The 16,525-nt window shown below is 38.0% G+C and overlaps 2 long non-coding RNA genes across 26 annotated transcripts in view; one reads left to right on the forward strand and one right to left on the reverse strand.

Moving 5' to 3' along the window:
- The window catches only part of LOC112673615 (uncharacterized), a 297,501-nt gene that overhangs the window by 95,116 nt on the left and 185,860 nt on the right, over positions 1-16,525 (forward strand). For 2 of the 23 annotated variants that reach the window (XR_007405552.1, XR_004808814.2), the window contains exon 6: positions 3,902-4,057. The exons of the other annotated variants lie outside the window; for them this stretch is intronic. This is a non-coding gene — a long non-coding RNA (uncharacterized LOC112673615). The remainder of the gene's footprint in view (positions 1-3,901; positions 4,058-16,525) is intronic. 23 annotated transcript variants of the gene reach the window in all.
- LOC112673616 (uncharacterized) overlaps positions 1-16,525 on the reverse strand; it is a 208,325-nt gene that overhangs the window by 87,127 nt on the left and 104,673 nt on the right. The window lies entirely within an intron of this gene.

Genomic DNA, 16,525 nt, shown 5'->3' on the forward strand with positions numbered 1-16,525 from the left:
TACAGCTTCCTTGCTCTGTACACAGGATAACTCTTGAGTTGCCTGCAGAGGAGTTTCCAGAGTTCCCTACTGGGACTGAGTTCAAGCTGCCTACAGTGGTAACTTGCTTTATAATATACCTTTTTAGGATGCCTTCCCTTCCATGAATCATTCCAACCTCACTTCCTGTGATCGCCTCCCAAATTAACTATGTACACTCATATCCTAGTCTCAAAGTCTGTTTTCATGGATCTCAAACTAAGGCCAACATTTAGCTTAATTATTATTGACAGGGCTGGGTATGTGCCCACACAAAGTTAAAACATTGTTTTAGGTACCAATTTCTCAGCTCATTTTGAATCAGAAGGTTTTTGTCAATCTGGGTTAAAGCTAAAAAATACATTTGATGATGATAAGTTATTGGTTCTTTTAAATATGGTTGAAACCACATAAATAACAGGATTGGATTTCTCTAGTCCAGAACTTCATTATCGTATACTCAGCTATTACAATGGGAGAATGATACCACTTGCTATAGGTAAAGGAAAGAGTTGAAGGTGAAAATTGAGTCGGTGTAAAAAATATAAGCTAACCCAATAACTTAGAGGTTTAAGGGCCTTTCTCCATATTATTCTGATGTTTCCTGTAAGAAAATACACACACACATTTACTCCAGTAAAGCACTCCAGTGCTTCAAGAAAATAAGTGACTGTCTTTGGGTCTCTGTGCATTTTCAGTTTGGCTGGCTTTGTCACAGGAATTGAATAAATAAGAATCAGTGGAGGAGAAAAGAATACAGAGCTGAGGCAATGGGCAAGTAGAAACTGTTCTATTATGTGCTGTCAGGCTCGAGTGTGAATAGGGCTGCACCTGGAGGAAGAGAAAAAAGGAAGCATTCATCCATCTCTCCTCACATGGGAAGCCAGATAGGGCAAGGGGGCTGTCCTGTCAAGAGAATGATTCAGGAGTCCTTTCTCACTAAAGATTAATCATACCAAAGGGCAGGGGTAAAGAATACCCTGCTCTATTTGCTTCCCAATCTCTCCCCTTTGCCTAGGTCCCAAATGACTCTATTTTCATATGTCGAGATATTGGTGGAGCAGAGCTGCTGAAAGGTCTGAGACATCTGGGAGATGAATCACTCCATGCAGAAATAGAACAATTAGCTGCGTTTAGTCCAGCACAAAGGCCTTGAGAGGTGTCTAATTGAGTGGCCCGCAACAGAGCCAGGAAACAATGTGGATTTGAAAAGAATCCCACAATTAATTTCTGCATTGACCTAATGAATAATAATTTCTTAATGTGTACAGAGCCCAGAGTGGGTCTTTTCCACGATACTCATGGATTTAAAGTGCATGGCATTCCCCTGTGTTTGTGCATGCTTGGATGAGTGCTTGAAAAGTAAAGGATGTAGTTAAATGCAAGCCTTTTTTTTTTTTTTTTTTTTTTTTTTTGTAGCCCATTATTAAATCTGTGACCATTTAAACATAAAACGAGACATTCTGGCATGGTCTAGGCCACACATTTCTCCAGAACATCAGATTTAGAATTAAACATTGGCAGTCAAATGATTTTGAAACGTTAGGACATTTTACAAAAATCACATTGCCTTTGGACAATTTTAGAAATAGAAAGAAGGTAAAAGTGTTAAAAAAAAAAAAAAAGACCCAACATACTTTTATTGAAAAAGTGGAAACAGATTATATCATACAGACTCTTTTGTCCAAGAAAAAAAAACTTATTTCCTTATAGATGCTAAAAATATATTAACTACACATGCTTATGTGTGATTGTGCTCTAGATTCTCTTCCCCCTGGTTCCCAGAGAATTAGTAGTATTTTTGTTAATTTTGATATTTTAAAGAAGAAATTATAGCTATTTTCCTAAGTGAAGTAATTTAAGGAATATAAGGAGGCTTGACCCTTTATAATAATAATAATTTATCATTGTAATTAAACTTGGATTTTAATAGTAATGAATTAGACTCTAGATATGAGTTATGTTTAGATTTTATCTCTACTTTTTTCACTGATTTTTTTTTTTTATTCCCAAGCAAGCAGACTGTGTGAAGACAAACACTTACTTAACCACTTGGTATTGAAGTTCTTTTTGTATAAAAGTAAGGGAGTAGAAGTATTCATAGGAGCCCTCTCTTCCCTGAATTCAATGATGTCATAACTTCTAGAATATTCACAATGATAACAATTAAATTATTGTTGTGAAAAAATAAAATTCACTAAACTAACCAACCACAAAACTTCCCTTCTTTTGAATGCCTGCCAGGGAAGCAGCTTTTCTTCCAAACTATATATTTGTGGTTCTCCAATGCTATGGCTCTAGGTCATGGCATGTAGCAAAGGGGAAAGTGATGTGAGATTTATTTATTTATTTAAATATTTTATTTATTTATTCATGAGAGACACACAGAGAGAGAGGGGGGCAGAGACACAGGCAGAGGGAGAAGCAGACTCCCTGCAGGGAGCCCCACGTGGGACTCAATTCCAGGTCTCCAGGATCAGGCCCTGGGCTGAAGGCAGCGCTAAACTGCTGAGCCACCAGGGCTGCCCGTGATGTGAGATTTAACATTGTTGGAGATCATTTCACTTTAGCAGGGACTGGTTCTGGATGGGAACAGTCTGACCACTATATGACAGAAGAAAACAAGAGTTGCTTGCTTGGATGAAAGAGACATTTCTTCTGTTAGGACAAAGAGGATTACAGAAAGAAGGAGATGAAAAAAAAAAAAAAAGAAAGAAAGATGGAGATGAGCAAGAGAGAAAATGACTTGAAAATGGATGTATGGTCCATGTGTCTCTTCTGGCTCACCACTGTACCTCAGTGGACTCAGAGAAATGTCTGGGACATTGTGGGCACTAAGTAAATACAAGATAAATGGATATGGGCTTCTGTGTCATCACAGTCCCTTGACCTAAAGGGAAACTGAGTTTGAAATGGTACAAAGAGAAGAAATAAAGGTGTCATATAGCTGGGGAGAGCTGTATATGAGTTGCCACTGCAAACTCACAGTTTGTATTTATATGTACAGTCTGAAATTCTGCCTCAGTATCCAATGATACCAGTCAAATAACTGGTCAATTCAGGCAATCAGACAAACAGGCTGGTTTGTTGCATCAGCTGGTCAGGTCAGACTTGGTCAATGGTCACTAAGCTGGTTTTGAGTGTACAGAGATTGGCAATTCCAAAAATTTACTGGAATCAGTTTTCATTCCTCTCAGAAGTAATGAAAGTAGGGTTCTAAAGAACTAATTTTTCATTACATGTTTGATCAATTGTACCATAACCTTGTAATGCTGATGGATAAAAAAGTCCAAACTGGGCAGCCCGGGTGGCTCAGCGGTTTGGCGCTGCCTTTGGCCCAGGGTATGGTTCTGGAGACCCGGGATCGAGTCCCGCATTGGGCTCCCTGCATGGAGCTTGCTTCTCCCTCTGCCTCTGCCTCTGTCTGTCTGTCTCTCTCTCTCGCTCTCTGTGTCTCTCATGAGTAAATAAATAAAATCTTTGAAAAAAAAAAAGTCCAAACTACTAGCAAAGAGAACAGCTGCTTCTGTAGACAGAATATCTAACAGTCCCATGAAATTTTTGTTAGCTTTTTGTTAGGGTTCATCTATCTTAGTTGCTCAGTAATCAATATCAGAGTCTTTTTTTTTTTTTTAATATCAGAGTCTTAAATAAAAATCTCTACTGGAGATCTTTACTGGGGCACTTGGATGGCTCAGTCAGTTAAGTGTCCAACTCTTGATTTTGGCTCATGTCATGATCTTAGGGTAGTGGGATGGAGCCCCATGTCAGGCTCTGCACTGAATGTGGAGCCTGCTTGAGATTCTCTCTCTCTCTCCTTCTCCCGCTGCCCCTCCCCAGAGTTCATGCTATGATGCCCCTCTCCCCAACTTTGTCATTTCAGAATGCCTATCTGAGTATCAGATACTAGGCTCCGCACGTCTTTGCCTGAAAGCTTTTTTCTAGCCACCAGAGCCATCTCTGCTGGTGCACAAGGGAAGGCAGAAATGTCAAGGAATTAACACTGCCTGCAGAAGCAACCCTCAAAGAATTAATGAAGGTAATTACTCCAACCCCTTCAACTCCTCAGGAGCAATATACTTGAGGAACATGTTCAGCACTTTCTCAGAGATCTCCAATGAGATTAGGCTCTAGTTGCCCAGAATAGTTTGGCAATTCACCTTATGATGGCTGCTCCTTCCTCCTAGTCCTACTTCTCCATGTCATCATTACTGTTTCTGGATCACTTTTTAAATAAACACTTGTAATTGAATTCTTAGCTGGGAGTCTACTTCTGGGAGAAGCCAAGATAAAACATATGGCATTAATGTCATTCGCAATCAGGCCGTAAGATTCTCAGTCACTTTCAAATGCCATATGCCCTGAGAAGTGCCCCACTAACTCTTTCATCAAGAATGTACACTTACAGAGAACTCTGTGATTTTTCACAATATTTAATCATTTATACATCTGTTTATTCCGAAAGACTGAATCAGTACCTAATATATAAAAGTACTACTATTTCTCCAGAAATCAGGCAGTGAAAATGGAAGAGGTACCGCTCACTATTAGCTTAGTGACCCACTTGCAAAAATGTTTGCTTCTTGTTCCTGTGACTTTATGCTCTCCTGGCCTGGAGGTTTTAGTTTCAAAGGGAGAAATTCTTCTACCAGGAGACACGATGATTCCACTGAACTGGAAGTAAAAACTGCTACCTGGACACATTGGATTCTTCATGCCTCTGACTCAACAGGCAAAAAAGGGAGTTCCTGTGTTGGCTGGGTGAATGACCCAGGTCGCAGTGGGAGAGTGGACTACTACTGCATGATGGAGAGCCGGTAGGGTGACTGTTCAAATTACCATGCCCAGTGATTAAGTTCAATGGAAAAATACAATATCTCAATCTAGGCAGGAGTGCTATTGGCTCAGACTCTTGAGTGAAGGTTTTTGTCACCCTACCAGGTAAAGGATGGTGATCAGTGAGGTGCTTGCTGAAGACAAAGGGAATACAGATTTTTTAAAAAGATTTTATGTATTTATTGAGACACACAGAGAGAGAGAGAGAGAGAGAGAGGCAGAGACACAGGCAGAGGGAGAAGCAGGCTCCATGCAGGGAGCCCGACGTGGGACTCGATCCCGGTTCTCCCGGATCACACCCCCGGCGGCAGGGGGCGCTACACTGCTGCGCCATTGGGGCTGCCTGGGATTACAGAATTGACAAGAGAAGGAGGTAGCCAGTAAATACTAGCTACGACCTAATGCCCGATTACAGAAATGAGGACAAAAATTTTCATGAATATTTCCTCTTTTTTTGTTATAAATATACTTGTGTGTCTGAATATAAGAGAACAATATTTTTGTTTCCTTCTCTCTCTTATTTCCTTATGTAAAATATGATGTATTGACTATATCACAGTATTTATTTTTGTTTTTGGGGGTTTTTGTTTGTTTGTTTGTTTCTTTTTTTTTTTCACAGTGTTTAAATATTAGTTTCATATTATAGTACTTAAATCATGGAGGACTTCACCTCCCCTACTGGGGAAGGGATTGGCATGTTTTTAGTTGCACCTAGAATAGTTGAATCATGTGAGGCCAAATTAAGGCCTTGTTGTTGTCTTTATTTGGAGATTACGTACGGTTTAAAGAGATGTGTATAGGTGCCAAGCTGACAAGGGATGGACTTGTAATGTTTAATTTTATGTATCTATTTGACTGAGTCATGAGGTGCTCAGACATTTGATCAAAAACCATTCTGGGTGTGGCTGTGAGGGCGTTTCTAGATGAGATAACATCCAAATCAGTAAATTGAGCAAAGCAGACTACCCTCCCTAATGTGGCTGGGCTTCTTCCAGTCAGTTGAAGACCTGAATAAAATAAAAACACCGACCTTTCCATGAGTAAGAGAGAACCTCTCCTGCGCGATTGCCTTCAAGCTGGGACATTATTTTGTTGTGTTGTGTTTTCCCTGCCTTCAGACTCGAACTGAAACATTGGTTCTTCTTGGGTCTCAAGCCTGCTGGCATTCATACTGGATCTATACTCTCTGCTCTCTTAGGTCTCTGGCTTGCCAAATATAGATCTTGGGGCTTGTCAGCCTCTGTGATCATGTATGCCAATGCCTTTATAATACATTTTAAATTTTAATACATATAAATTATATATGTGAAATGGTATTGGTTCTGTTTCTCTGGAGAATTCTAATACAGATGTCAAAATTATCTTTGAAAATGAATTAGGTGGAATTAAGGATTTTAGTTGGGACTTTTGTAGAAAAGATTCTGTGGAGTTTTGAGGTGTTTGAGTGCTTTCCTTTTGGAATTTCCACTAAGGAAGCTGATTTGAGTAGTAATTTGGTCCTCTACATGTCCAGGTAGACATGTAGAGATAAAATTTCAAGGCTTAAGTTGTTTCATCTGGGAAGGCTGGGACCTGATCACACTTCAAAAACAGGGATGAAGATATGGGTAGGGAAATACCATTCAACAAATAGATGAGTGCTAACTTTGTGTTAGATTCTGAAGAGTCCCCAGTGGAGAAAAATGACCTCATGGAGCACACTACCTAGTGAGAAAGAAAGACATTCTCAACACAAGTGCTCCAGTAAATTCATAATCGCAAATTCTGGTGCTATTTTCAGGGATGTAGTAAATTCTCCAAGAGCATGTCCAATAGAAAAACTTAATCTCATCTACCGAATCAGAAATAGATTCTACTACACAGAACAAAATCTGAAGGATGAGAAACAGGCAACCAAGAGAAGAGGTGAAGAAAGATTATTCCAGAGCAAGAGAAAGTTTGTGGAACCACCCTGAATCAAAGCTAGAGGACAAAATATTCATTTAGCCAACCTAAAGATGGGTATCTAGAGCCTACTGAATGAACTCCTGAGGACTCTTCTTCCCAGATTTCCTTTCCAAATGGCTTTTGGCTATTTTGTCTAATGGAATGGAAGAGCAAGTGAATAGAGGGCAAAAGAAAGGAGCAAACCAGTGTATTTCTCCCTTTACCTCTATCTACCTTGATTACACCTCTGTTAATAGCTGTGTATCTTCTATGGCTCCAGCTCTAACTTGACAACCCTTCTGCCCATGGTCCCAAAAGGGATGATAATCTTGTCTTCTGTCAGGTGGTCAGGATAATCTCGTCTTTTACCCTAACTCTTGGGTTCCTGCAACATAGTCTCTATGTTGAAATTTCATCCTTAACTGCGGTTATGTTTTCTTGCTTTTGCTGATCTTTTGGAGAACTCAATTCACCTTTGGGCATCTTAAACCTTCTACTCCCAGGGTAATCCAACACCTGTATTAAAATCTCCCTGTTGAAAATATTTAGAGTAGTTTCTGTTGCCTAATAGAAGGCTTGATCAACATACATAGAAATAAGAACTGGGATCAATACTTGATCCCAGGCTGGCTTCACAGATATTTTTTTTTTTAAGATTGTATTTATTTATTTATTTGAGAAAGAGAGAGAGAGCACTAACAGGGGGAGGGGTAGAGGGAGAGGAAAAAGCAGGCTCCCAGCTGAGTGGGGAGCCTGACGCAAAGCTCAATCGTGGAACCCCAGAATCATGACCTGAGGTGAAGGCAGACATTAAGCCAACTGAGCCACCCAGCACCCTTCCACAAGTGTATTTTTAACTATTATTTTATAGTGTCAAAAATCAAATTGCCAAATAAATAGATGCCTGAGTAGAAACTAAAATTGGCCAACAAAGTTGATATTTGATTATCTATTAACTTACAGATTTGGGATTATACTATACACACATAACTGCATAAAAGATACATACATATGTTTTACATATATTCTAAATATATCTGATTATTGAAACCTCAGGGCTCAGTAAACTCATCTTACACTTTGAATGTGAAGCAATTATTTAAACATTGCTTTTCAAGGGCTTACTATATACTAGAGATTATTCTAGGTATTGGGAATGCAATGGGGAGAAAAAACTTCAAAGAACATACTTTTCAATAGCAAGAGGTAAACAATAGACACATAAATGAATATATGAGAAAATTAGATGGAACTCACTTATATGAGAATAATAAGCTAGGTAATAGGATAGAGAGTGTATAATATGATATTTAAATTATATTAAAAATAAAAATAAATAAATTGCATTTAAGAATACAACTGTTAGGAGGAAAACAATGCCTTTCCCACTGGATAATTTAACTCACAGAGCAACTGTTTCAGGAAGCCTATTTATTAGTTGCATCTCTAATTTACATAGTTATGAATACTCATTCATAGTTATGAATACTCATATTCATAGATGAATATGTTTATATATATACACACATGTATATACATACAATAATTATGTATACATTATATAAATGGTCAAATATTAATTGTATAGTCTATATAATTTTTCAACTGTTTATTTTCACAGTGGTTGTATCATTTATACAACTATTTGTGAACTCCAAGAAAAACCATACTTCCGTTTTTTTGTGTTTTTTATCGGCAAAACCTGGAAATACCACCAGGTGGTGATGTTTCTTCTAAAAGGAGACATTTCTGACATTTCCTGTTTTGTTTGTTTTCTTTTTAAGATACTAATTAATTCATTCAAATTTAGTGGTATATTTGTCTGCTAATTCTAACACCTGGATCAGTTCGGGGTTGGTTTGGCATGATTTATTTGTTTCCCCATTGGCCATCTCTTCCTTGTTCTTTGCATGCCTGCTAAGAGTTGATTGGATATCAAACATTATCAATTTCACCTCTTGAGTGCTTCATAATAATAATATTTTGTATTTCTCTAAATACTGTTGAATTTTGTTTAGGGATAATTATTTGGAAACAGTTTATCTTTCTGTCTTGTTTTTCAGATTTGCTAGGTGAGCCTGGCAGTGTCCAATCTAGGGCTAATTATTTCTCACTACTGAGGCAAGATCTTTCAGTGTACTCCACACAGTGTCCCATAAATCTTGAGGTTCTCTAGTCTGGCTAATGGGAACAGGAAGTATTTCCAGTTCCTGTGAGTCTAGTTATACTGTGTCAAGTAGCTTCCTCATACACATGAAGTGATCAGTACACAAGGGATCCACCCACAGACCTCCAGAGCTCTCTCTCTCTGTGCAACTCTCTTCTCTGGTTCTTTGCCCTGTCAATTTTAGCTATGTTGTTTGCTGCAGACTCTCAACAATATCTTCCCACAGTCAAGAGTCCACTGGGCTCTTCCGGAGCACCCCTTTCTATGCTGTGGCCTGGAAACTATCTTAAGGCAGTCATCTAGAGTAATGGAAAGGTTCATCTAATTTTTTTATCAGCTCTCAGGCATCACTGATGTCGTCTCATGTCCAGTGCCTTGAAAACTGATGTCTCAAAAAAAAAAAAAAAAAAAAGAAAACTGATGTCTCATATATTTGGTCTGTTTTTGTCTTGTTTTAGATGGGAGGGTAAACATTGTGTTTACCCTGTTATTTCATCTTGGCCAGAAGTGGAAGTCACTTCCTTTCTTTTTAACCAATATTCCTGATAATTTCTTTTGTTGTATTGTTCTTGATATTTATTCATTCAAAATTTATTGAGCAATTTAGTTATGAATCACACTAATGCTAAGGATATCAATTTGATCCCCTCACTCAACAAATTAAGCCCAGAAATTAGACACAGAAATGAGGCGGTAGACTTTTTTCCCCTACAATCTAGTCCTATTTTTTCTATTTTTTAATTATTCTAAGTTATTATAAGAAATTTGAATACTTTATGTTGACAAAAGTAATAATGACATTAAAGTTAAGGCTTCTCTAGAATAAGGATTGTATCATCTCTTTAGTTTAGAAGGGTAAAAGGGAACTATTAAGAATTACAGATAGAGCTTCTCAAACTAACATGTATATGCATCTTTTTTGTTGCCATTAAAATGCCAATTCTCATTCAAAAGGTCTCAGATGAAATGAGATATGTTGCATTTGTAATAAACAACTAGAGGATGTAGGTATTTTTAGGTGATATATTTGGTTTTGGGAATGAGTCCCCTTTGGACTGAACATAAAACTTTAGTTGGGAATGAGGATGAAACCCAAAGTATAAAAGACATTAAATCTGGTGCAATTGATCTTTGTAGTTGGGCATTGTAAGGCCATGGTAGGGTAAACTGTAAGGCAAGGTCTATGTATTATCTGTCCATGTATTTCAAGATCTTGACACAACGTGCTGGCTTATAAGAACTTTTCAATAAATTTTTGCTAAAATGACCTAAATAGAACATTAGGGTAGTAAAATTTCCTTGGAGAAGTTTAATCCCATGATTTTTTAATTTTCAGGGTCATATCTACCCTTATAAAAATCTGTAGAGAGCATATGCAGAGAAGCACCAAATTTTTATACAAATGAATGCATATATGCACCTCCTAAAAACCTTTCATGGGCCATCTAGGATTTTTAAACCTTTTAATTTTTATATACACTGACACTGTTAATGAACAGAAATTTTAAATTCTTGACCCAAATCCCAGGGCTGATCATTGGCAGAACTTTTATTATCTCCTGAGTCTGTTAATTTCCAATGATTTCCCCTCTCTTCCATTACACTATACTTTTTTCTAAAAGGAATACATTTTCCATTCCCAACAAAGAGGATGGACTCCATTGTGTAAAACTAAATGAGCTGACTACTGGGAGTTGTAATTGTGTCTTGGGTTTACTGGCCTGGGAATCTCCAGTGTAAGCATGTGTTGTTCCCTGGGGGAATTGCTTAAGTGCAAGCAGGACCACCTGTTGCTAAATGCTTCCTTGAGCAGGGATCAGTACCAAAGGGGATGTGAATGTTAATGTGAAGTTGTCTCCAGCCAAAGTAAAGTAAGAAGCTTATACTTTTATCCAGATGACTTTAGCATATAGATTTTTGCATCCTGAGTTATCAAAAGAATTGGCACCATTCTCTCTCTGACTCCCAAGTGGGTGTTATACAGTTACAGTAATTGCCCATGGGTCATAAAAAAATGGATGCTAGACATTGTGGATCATGGGCACATATGGACAATAGGCACATAACAATAGTTGGAAGACACCTTCCGGTATAGAATCTGTCATAAATGGATTTGCTACGATTCAGAAATGATTGGCCAGCAGCACTAAAAATAAAACAAAGTTAAAACCAAATACCCATGTAGGTCCCAATAATAAGAGGCAACCAAAGGAAGAACCTTAGGCAGTCTGCTTTCTTATGTGCGGCAGGAGAATATGTTTCAGGATTTTTCCCAACAACAAAATACAAGAAGAGTGTCTCTGGGAGTTGTTTTGGTTAACATGTGAGAGGCTAGATCACTGGGCTGAGAACTTGGAACACAAAACACAATGCCCTGGAGCACAAGAGGATGTGAGACTAGCTAGAAAAAGAAAGCTTCCATGTTCCATGTTCCAACATTGCTTCCATGTTGATCTTTTTAATGTCTTGTGAAAGGTAAGGTCTGGTTCAGTACCATCAAGGCATATAGGCAGTCAACAATTTGCTGCTCTTTTATTAAAATGTTGATTTGATTCTTGCTCATTTACTTGAGATCTTCCCAGTTTAATCTATTGATTTGTTTAATCTTTTCCTGCTGGTCTTGAACTAGGTCATCGGAATAACTCTTAACATTTAACTAGAGTCATTAAAAGTAAATAGACATTTGAGAATAGCGTAATTGGTTGTGAAGGCATTTCCAAGGTGGAGAGGCCAAAGGTGGCAAAGTCAGTCCATGTGGGCATGCTGGCTTTGAGACCTGACTTACTCAGCAGTTCTCCAACACGACTAAAGACTTCCTATAGCTTCAGGCACTAATTTGTCCGAGGACTGTTGTAAGACTTTGGCTAAAGAAAACCAGAAAGCCTATGAAAACATGGCTTACTAATAACACATCCCAGCTGTTCGCTCCCTGTTAAAATGTAGAGAATGACGTGTTTTGGAATAGCTTAAGTACTCTGCTGGGTGTGTTTTTAGGACTGTACCGAATCTTAACAGCATGAGCCCTGTTCATTTTAATCGGGGCTGTGTAGTTTAAATTTGTCTCAGACCCCAGCTTTTTGCTCTTGATATGTCCTGTTCAGTATATGGCTAACTCAAGTAGGAAGGTAGCTTTATGCCTCCTGTTAGACTTTTTTGAAGATAAATTACCACTCCTCTTTGTCTTACCTGAAGCAATAATCCTCAAATTGTTGTATGCAGAAGGGCATGTATAAGAATCACCTAGAACACTTGTTAAATCACAGACCGCTTGGATGCCTCCTAAGGGACTGATTCTGTTGATCTGAGGTGGAGCTTAAAAATCTGCATTTTCAATGAACTCCTTGGTGCCAATTCTGGGGCTAACCTTTGGGTGGCACTGCCTTGGACCCCTGGTCCACAGCCCTATCCCAACCCACAGGACTTTATTCATATCAGAGATTTTATAACACAGCATTTACTATACTAAAATTAAATTAATAGATAATATAAACCTCCCACACACTTATTTTAAGTCAATATAATGCTCTAAATATATTATAAAATACATTGTAAAAGAAATTAAGAGGAAAATAATTTATGATAAAATAAGTATTTCAACATGTAAATACTTAGGCACAACTGCATATTAATGTATAATTTAATTGTCAATGGTTACACTCACTTGAGGGTCACCCTGAATTTCAGTTAAAATGCAGGTGTGTTATATTGCCACTCAGCTATGAGGAGTGGTGTGCCTTCTGTGAGGTGATTCTCTGAAATACTAAACAATTCTTGAAAAGTGCCAAAGAAAACAAAAGGCACATTCTCTCAATATGTATGATAGTTACAATTAAAATGGTGTAAGAAAGAGATTTTGTACTTTTATACAGAATGAAGTTAAGTTTTAGGTTTGGGTATTTTTTAAACTCATTTCTTTTTTTTTTCTTTTTTTTTTTTTTTAATTTTTATTTATTTGTGACAGTCACAGAGAGAGAGAGAGAATGAGGCAGAGACACAGGCAGAGGGAGAAGCAGGCTCCATGCACCGGGAGCCTGACGTGGGATTCGATCCCGGGTCTCCAGGATCGCGCCCTGGGCCAAAGGCAGGCGCCAAACCACTGCGCCACCCAGGGATCCCTAAACTCATTTCTTATGCACATGAATGTCAGATGCGACCTGAGACATTTCTTATTTCTCCACTGTGTGCAATTATCTAACACATTTCAGGGCATCTACAATTCCAGGTCCCCAGCCACTAAATACCATGCCAAACATTGTGACAACCTCCAAATTCCCCTAGTGACTAAGGACACATCTGAAATAGAATGTCGCACACAATGCCTTGGAGATAGTAGGAAATTCATCATTTAAAAAAATTAAAGAGAAATACTCTTCTATGCTGAAGGGGGATTGGTCACTGGATACATTTTTTTAGACCTGCCATATCCAGTGACTGTTTTTCAAAAAAATAAAACCTCAACAACAATGATCAATTACATTTTTCTTTACACTAGTTATTTTTACTTCAAATAAGTATTAGACATCTTCACCACTGTGCGTTTACATCATTATTCCAATCAGCTTGTAAATCAGCTGACAAAAAAGAGCAGCCTTTGGGTCATACTCAGCAACTGAGTGGGAAAATGTCATGCATACAATTGCATGCAGCTGTGGTCTATACCTGGAGTGACAGTGTGCCCTGCTTTGCCTCGGACAGTTCTGGTTTACACCTGTGTTTCTGGTGTAATTATAAATAATTACATTCATTCTCAAAAGTGTCTCTATTTGGGCGATAAATTATACTGTCACCTTGGTTATACCTCACTAACAATTCCAGGTGCTAAAGAGCTTATATTTTTACCTTGTGTAACATAAGAAAAACTTTCCAAATGGAAACACTATGGCAATTTTTTTCTGCAACAAAATGGGACTAGACAATCCTTGATGTTAGGAGATTTTGATCCCATGTCCTCTATGAGGGTAATTTACTATAAACTGAGTCGAATATTTTCATTACCAACCATCGTAAGTGCAACATCCAACAATTTCTTGTGTTCTTTTTGTTTTTCTGTAACTTTCTCTTATTCTGACTGTATAACTACTATCTCACTCAGAACAATGAATGCATGCCATCTTCTTCCTCTGAAATTTTATGGCTAAGGGGACATTCACTAAGTGAAATGAAGAGAGTATGGATTCCCTTTATTCCAAAGCTTTGGGAATGGCAATCCATATCCAAATTGTAGAATCTAACTTAGTCTTGGAAGAAAACTAGGATCCTAATCTGCCCATTTTAGTGGTTTCAGCATCAGTCTCATAGCCCAAAGCCTTGTTTTGCCTTGGGATGAGCCTGGGAACCCACAAATCTCCTAAGTGCAACCTTCCTCTGATTACTTGGATCCTATAACTGAATATCTGCCTTTCCTGAGTCTGCTCCAACTGTTCTTACTAAATCTCAGCCTCTTTGGTTAGACTGCAAATACCCTGTAGTTTCTCTTCTTCTTTCCTCTAGGACATGGTCCTTATTCTTATCCTACAGAAAACTTTCACCCCACCCCAGAATTTGCTGCCTAATTCTAGATACTATCTCAGTAAAAGTAGCTGTTAGTAAAAAAAAAAAAAAAAAAAAATCTGAACAGAAGCAATTGCCCAAGGTTCAAATAAATTTACTTAATTGTGATCTTGGGTCAGCTCTTCTATTCTCTTAACATTTTTTTTTTCTCAAAGTAACCTATAGATAGTTCTTACTCCCTGAGAATCAAATGATACAATATTTGCAAAATGCCTAGAATTGAGTGGTGTTCAATAGAGCAGATTCTGGAACAGAAGTTCTATGTAAGAGTCATGGGAACCATATTTTCTCTGAGATGAATAAGGAACTGAATTTGAGTCCCAGCCTATATACTTTAAAGGCCATAATCAAAACTTGAATCCTTTGGAACCTGGGAGTCATGGCATTTAGGAATTGGTTTGGCTTTCCAGCTGTCAAGTATAATCAAGATGGAGTCCAATAGAAGATGAAATGAAATAGTATAAGAAGTCTGACCCTGTACATCCAAGAAGGAATATAGGGGCGATTCAGAAAAAAAAAAGAGCAAAAACTAGTAGGTACCCTCAGATTATCACATCCTATATTTCATTTAAACTCAGATCTCCTACTAAACAGGGAAGAAAAAACCCTGGTTGACAAAGTTAGCATGGCAAGCACGGCATAAAGTCATCTTTCCAGATAGTAGCCTCTTCTTGATTCCTGCTTCAGACATAGTTAATGTTCCATATGTGAAGCACATAGCAAGGGCTCATCAGGAGCAGAAATATTAGTATCAGTAGGAGCAGTTAATTCATTAATGATGAATCAATTCTCTAAGTTCAAATTTTGGGGCAATCCTTACTGTAGAGCTGGAGCTAAGAAAAGACTTTCATAGCATCACTAAAACAAAACAAAACAAACAAAAAAGCCTATGTTTTCTATATACAAGCCCTAAGTGCAACACCTCCCAAGTAACAAGACACTCTAGATCATTACTGTCCAACAGAAATTTATGCAATGATGAAAATGTTGCATATCTGTGCTCTCCCTTATGTTATGGTAGCCACTAGCCACAGGTGGCTATTGAGCACTTGCAATGTGGCTAATATGACTTGGGACCTGAATTTTTCATTTTAATTAAATTTTAATTTAAATAGTTCCATATGGCTAGTGACTATGAAATTGAATACCACAGTTCTAGAGGAATCATCTTAAGTAGCAGATACTTGTTAACAATATCCATACCTCTTTCCCTGCATATTTATTAGGTTGCATATTGTACTATTTTTATGATCTTTTCCTTGTTTTTCCTTTCGTTCAAAGCTGCTACAGTCATTCATTTTAACCAGGTTTCTCTTGCATAAAATTTATTGGAGTGATTAGCACAAAATGGAATTTACCTCTGATCCTTTATAGCAGTTGCAAGATTAGTACCTTTTGGAGAAACAATCCCAACTGATGACCTATTTGCATTAGTCTTCCATTGGTCATTTTCATGAGAACTGTGGATTCTTGATATACTGGTGCACCAAAGGGATGAAAACACTGTGTCCAGGGGCTTCCTGCCAGGGTTATGTGCAGGTCACCGTGACCCAGCCAAAAAGCTACAGATACCATGGTGCATAACCTGCATCCTGATTGAACACATAGTTTAAAAAATTAGCCAGTCTTTTTGTGATAGATTTTTTTTTGGGGGGGGGGCACTCAGTGATACATGTTTATGGTTTTGAGCCATACAAATAACAAATTGATTTCTTTAACTTTGATACATTCCTTTGCTAGATCAATGAAAAACTCATGCTCTATTGGAGAAGTTCTAATCAGTGAGTAAGGGATGATACCGCCAAAATTCTGGAAATATTGATTCTCCAGAAGGTCCTGCCAATGATAACAAATACTCCTTAATCCCAACATATGGATAAATCCTATTTTTTAAGATTTATTTATTTATTTGAGACAGAGAGAGAGAGAGAGAGGCAGAGACATAGGCAGAGGGAGAAGCAGGCTCCATGCAGGGAGCCCGACGTGGGACTTGATCCTGCGTCTCCAGGATCAGGCCATGGGCTGAAG

This window comes from Canis lupus, chromosome 24 (genome assembly GCF_003254725.2).
Source record: "Canis lupus dingo isolate Sandy chromosome 24, ASM325472v2, whole genome shotgun sequence".
Taxonomy (NCBI): Eukaryota; Metazoa; Chordata; class Mammalia; order Carnivora; family Canidae; genus Canis; species Canis lupus.